General features: G+C 54.2%; 1 pseudogene; it reads left to right on the plus strand.

Annotated features, from left to right (window-relative positions):
- Positions 1-5,049: 5,049 nt before the first annotated feature.
- On the plus strand, positions 5,050-5,250 carry LOC143964671 (U2 spliceosomal RNA; annotated as a pseudogene).
- Positions 5,251-5,888: the final 638 nt, after the last annotated feature.

Consider the following 5,888-nt stretch of genomic DNA (forward strand, 5'->3'; position numbering starts at 1 on the left):
GCCCTCAACATGGGGGGTGCCTTTGGGAAGGGGGGGCCGCGAGGCCCCCCCACCCCAAAGCACCTTGTCCCCATGTTGATGAGGACAAGGGCCTCTTCCCAACAACCCTGGCCGTTGGTTGTCGGGGTCTGCGGGCGGGGGGCTTATCGGAATCCGAGAGCCCCCTTTAATAAGGGGGTCCCCGGATACCGACCCCCCACCCTATGTGAATGAGTATGGGGTACAATGTACCCCTACCCATTCACCTGTGAAAAAAAGTACAAAAAAAAAACAACACAGGGTATAAATAGTTTATTGCACAGCTCCGGGGGTCTTCCGCCTTGGGGGGTCTTCTCCCCGGACCCCTCCGCTATCTTCTTCTAGCTCTTTTACTAGTGGAGGAGCCCGGCTTTCTTCCTCGCCACCGCCCTCTTCTTCCGACCTCGGGGGTCTTTTACCCTCTTCGGTTCTTCTGCCAGGCCACCGCACCTTCTTATAGCTCTTTTACAGGCGGTGGCCCGGTCTTCTGTCGCTGCTGTGGTCGCTGTCGTCGTCGCCGCCTTCTGTTCTTCTGTTCTTCTCTTCAGATATTGACTCGTCACTCCCTCCGCTCACATTGAAGGGGACCGGGCGCGCAGCGACTTATATAGGGAAATCGCCGGATGATGTCCCCGCCTATTATGATGTCACAGTCCCAGCATCCTCTGGGACTGTGACACCATAATGGGCGGGGACATCATCCGGTGATGTCCCTATATAAGTCATCGCACATCGCTTCGGAGCCATTGTGAGCGGAGGGAGCAACGACTCAACATCTGAACAGAAGAACAGAAGAACAGAAAGCGGCGACAACGACAGCGACGACAGAAGACTGGGCCACCACCTGTAAAAGAGCTATAAGAAGGCGCGGTGGCCCGGCAGAAGAACCGAAGAGGTGGACAAGACCCCCGAGGTCAGAAGAAGAGGGCGGCGGTGAGGAAGAAAGCCGGGCTTCTCCGCTAGTAAAAGAGCTAGAAAAGTCCGTCGAGAAGACCCCCGAAGACGGAAGACCCCCGGAGCTGTGCAATAAACTATTTTTACCCTGTGTTGTGTTTTTTTTTGTACTTTTTTTCACAGGTGAATGGGTGGGGGTACATTGTACCCCATACTCATTCACATAGGGTGGGGGGGGTCAGTATCCGGGGGCCCCCTTATTAAAGGGGGCTCCCGGATTCCGATAAGCCCCCCGCCCGCAGACCCCGACAACCAATGGCCAGGGTTGTCGGGAAGAGGCCCTTGTCCTCATCAACATGGGGACAAGGTGCTTTGGGGTGGGGGGCCGCGCCGCGTGGTACGGCTCAGGAGGGGGGGGCGCTCGCTCATCCCCCCCCTTTCCTGGCTGGCCAGGTAGCGTGCTCGGACAAGGGTCTGATGTGGACCTGGGGGGACCCCCACGCCGATTCTTTTCGGCGTTGGGGTCCCCCTTTAGGTCCATAACAGGTGGCGGGGTCAGCGACGTCTCCTTCGCAGGCCCCGCCTACCTGGAGACGCGCTCGAAATGAGCGGACTTTCCTCCACATGTGTAGGCGAGTCCGTTCATTTCAAAAGTACGGTGGATAGTACGGCGGACTTAGTACGCCGTATTAGTCCGCTGAAAAAGTGCCTATGTGGGCAAGTAGCCCGTTCAGAAAGTCCGATGGACAGTCCGGCAGGAAGTCCGCTGGACTAAGTCCGCCGGATAGTCAGCTACGAGTGTACGCGGCATTGGTGGGCGCTGGAGCGCCCTGCTGTGAACGATTATATCAAGAATTGTAATTACATGCCATTGTTGAACAGTGGTAGAAAAATTGGGCCTTTGGTGGTTGTGGTGCTGGTGCTGGTGCCACAACACTATAAGTCCTTACAGTTACTCTCGGTGTGCACAGGAACAGGCCCTGCTGTGAAATATTATATCAAGAATTGTAATTACATGCCAACAGGGGCTGAAAAATTGGGCTGGTGGCACTGGTGCTGGTGCCACGACACTGCAACTTCTCCCATATACTCTAGTTGTAGTGCAGGAATAAGCCCTGCTGCAAAGAATTGCATCAAAAATTTTAATTAAACGCCCCTGTTAAACAGGGGCTGAAAAATTGGGCTGGTGGCATCACCCAGAACCAAAAATGTTCTTCCAAGATATCAGCGGAGAAGGAAGAGGATAGACAATCAATATAACAGGACAGTCACTCAGCATCAGCATAGGCAGTCTTGAAGGGATGTGATATTTCAAAAAAAAATTATTCGGTTACATCAGCTTCGGGTGCTTGGTAGCTGTGAGTGATCCAAGACTGATTCATCTTTATGAAGGTCAGTCAATCAACTGAGTCGGTGGACCCTGTGATCGGTAACAAAGCCACCAGCAGCACTGAAGGTGCGTTCCGAAAGAACGCTGGTTTCAAGACAGGCCAGTAGCTCAATTGCATACTGTTCAAGCTCTGGCCAGTGATCCATCCTCAAGACCCAGTAAGCCAGAGAATTTTCGGTGGGAAAGGTGTCCAAGTCTGACCTTGCCCCTAGGTATTCCTGCACCATGTAAATCAGACGCTGGTGATGGTTGCTGGAACCGATCATACCTTGGGGCTGCGGACTTAAAAATTGTCTGAACGCATCGGTCAGACGGCCCCCTTCTTCACCGCTCCTTCTGACCAATGCCTCAGCAACATGTTGTCCAGGACCAGGAGTTTGTAACCTCCCAGTCTCTGGGAACGCATTGCACAGACCTTTCTGCAAGGCCTCCTGGAGATGTCTCATCCTCTGCTCCCTCTGCGATGGCAAGATAAGGTCGGAAACCTTACCCTTGTACCGTGGATCAAGGAGAGTGGCCAGCCAGTAATGGTCCCTCTCCTTGATCCGAAGAATACAAGGATCCTTCCGCAGGCTTTGCAGAATCAGGGAGGCAATGCAGCGTAGGTTAGCTGAGGCATTCGGGCCGGAGTCCTCTGGGTCACTAAGGACAAGATGATCCCCAGCTACCTCCTCCCAGCCACGTACAAGTCCACGGGTTTCTTGGGACTGTAAATCATCCCTACAAGACTGCTGCTGCTGCTGCTGCTGCTGCTGCTGCTGAGTGCCAGCCACCACCTCCATGCTGACACAATTATCCTCCTCCTCCTCATCCTCTTCCTGTGTGATGGGTGGGACAGCAAGAACACTGTCTGGATAAAGGGGGCCTTGAGAGGCAAGGAAGTCCTCCTCTTCCTCCTCTGTTCTGCCTCAAGTGCCCTGTCCATTATTCCACGCACCGTATGCTCCAACAAGTGGACAAGAGGTACAGTGTCACTGATGCATGCACTGTCACTGCTCATCATCCTTGTGGCCTCCTCAAATGGTGACAGGACCGTGCATGCATCCCTGATCGTGCCCCACTGGCATGGTGAGAAAAAACCGAACTCCCCTGACCCTGTCCTGGTGCCATAGTCACACAGGTACTCATTGATGGCCCTCTGCTGCGTGTGAAGCCGCTGCAGCGCGGCCAACGTTGAGTTCCACCTGGTGGGCATGTCACATATAAGGCGGTTCTTGGGCAGGTTCAACTCCTTTTGGAGCTCAGCCAGCCGAGCACAGGCATTAAATGATCGGCGGAAATGCACAGAGACTTTCCTTGCCTGCCACAGGACATCCTGTAAGCCCGGGTACCTGCCCAAGAACCGCTGCACCACCAGGTTAAGGATGTGAGCCACACAGGGCACATGGGTCAGTTTTCCCTGTCAGAGGGCGGAGAGGAGGTTGGTGCCATTGTCGCAAACCACCATTCCTGGCTTAAGCTGGCATGGCATCAACCACCTCTCGGCCTGCCCCTGCAGAGCTGACAAAATATCTGCCCCAGTGTGGCTCCTGTCCCCCAAACAAATCAGCGCAAGCACGGCATGGCATTGTTTTGCCTGCGTACTTGTGTAGCCCCTTGAACGCCTACGGAGCACTGCTGGTTCTGAGGACAGAGCACTGGAAGAGGCCATGGAGGAAGAAGAAGAGGAGGGGGTGGAGGAGAGAGGTGTGTCACAACCAGTAGTAGCATTTTGGAGGCGTGGTGGCGGAACAACCTCCAACACTGCTGCACCTTGTCCTGCATCCTTCCCAGCTGCCAGAAGAGTGACCCAATGGGCCGTGAAAGACAGGTAACATCCCTGTCCATGCCTGCTGGACCATGAATCAGCGGTAATATGCACCTTACCTCTGACCGCCCTGTCCAGCGAGGCAAGGACATTGCCTTCCACATGCCGGTAGAGAGCCGGAATCACCTTCCGTGAGAAAAAGTGGAGTTTGGGGACCTGCCACTGAGGAACCGCACATTGTACAAACTCACGGAAGGGGGCCGAGTCTACCAACTGAAAAGGCAGCAGTTGAAGTTCTAGCAATTTAGCCAAGCTAGCATTCAACCGCTGGGCATGTGGATGGCTGGGAGTGAACTTCTTTCGATGGTCCAGCAGCTGGGGCAGGGAAATTTGCCTGCTATAATCGGACGTGGGTGTACTGCTAGCTGAGTGCCCGGAAGCACTTGGCTGTGACACACCTAATTCTACACCTTAATTCCTCTCAGAACAGGTTTCAGAGAGGACTGAAGGTCTAGTGGGGTTGGAGATCCCAGCTGATGAGGAGCAAGGAGAGGTCCGCTTTGTTCTTTGGTGTGGGTCTTTGAGGTACGCTTGCCAACGAGCTGCATGGCAAGTCAACATATGTCTGGTCAAGCATGTGGTGCCTAAGCGGCTGATGTTTTGGCCACGCGAGATACGCTTGAGACATATGTTGCAAATAGCAGCGGTGCGATCTGATGTACTCGTCTCAAAAAAGACCCACACCAAAGAACTTTTAGAATAATGCGCAGAGGCAGTGCCCTGCACAGGTGGAGCTCTATGGTGTGATTCAGTCGGTGTGCTGCTCCTAAGCTGGCCCCCGTAGGTCATCCTGCCTCGTTGGACATGTGCCTCCTCCTCCTCATCCTCTCTCCTACCAGGCACCCATGTGGAGTCAGTGCCCTCATCATCCCCTCCCTCTTCATCGCTGGAGCAAACCTGGCAGTATGCTGCAGCTTGTGGAACATGACTGCCAGAATTCTCGGCTTCTAGGCCTTTTGGCTAAGATCAAGTGTAGTATCTGTTCTTATCAGTTACCAGGAGGTGGCGCTTGCTTCCGTCCCTGTTCTATGGCGAGGTGGAACAGGGATGACGGCGGCTATGCAAAGCCTGCTGGTGTAAAGGTGACCTGGAGCGGTTCGTAGCTGAAAGGGAAGCCTTCTGATGGGGATGGAGAACCACTGGTCGGCGCCAGGGGAGGGGACCCTGGCCTTCTGGCTTGGATTGTGGCAGCTTTAGCTTCGGTCAGTTTTTCGGGAGGGAACGTTTGTTCCCCTTTCTCCCACCGGGGGAACGGCCTGTACTTCCCGAATGTAATTAGGTAGGAGTGATGGGAGCGAGAGTGTTACCTGATGGTAAAGGGTCTCACTAAGCTCCTGGATCTCCATGCCTTTCTGGCTGGGGTGGGGGCTGTTGTGGTCTGGGTTGGGGGGGGGGGGGGGGGGGGGGGATGCTTCTGTTGGAAAGCCCATGGTGATGTGCCCCTGGAGTGGCAGTCCAGGGGTGCATTATACTCACTGTGCTACGCACTTTGATATTCGGCACCTAGGTCACGTCCATCACCATTAACACGCTTTTTCACACCTGCCTCTCGGGCCCGGCCTTTTGGCTAGGACCAGAGGAATTTTTGATTCCTGGCCGGAGGGCCTGGTCATTGTATTGCACAATGGCCACCTTTTCACTCTCCTCTCCTCTTCACTATCCCTTTCCTCACTTTTTATTTATTTTATTTGTGTGTTAGTCATGTTTGTCACTTCACGTTTTGATTAGTAGGGTGTCGGTCCTCGGACCAATCCTGAACGTCTTGTGGGAGAGCTGACA

This window comes from Lithobates pipiens, unplaced genomic scaffold, assembly GCF_037356315.1.
Source record: "Lithobates pipiens isolate NorthernLeopardFrog02 unplaced genomic scaffold, aLitPip1_a1.2 Scaffold_8, whole genome shotgun sequence".
Classification (NCBI taxonomy): Eukaryota; Metazoa; Chordata; class Amphibia; order Anura; family Ranidae; genus Lithobates; species Lithobates pipiens.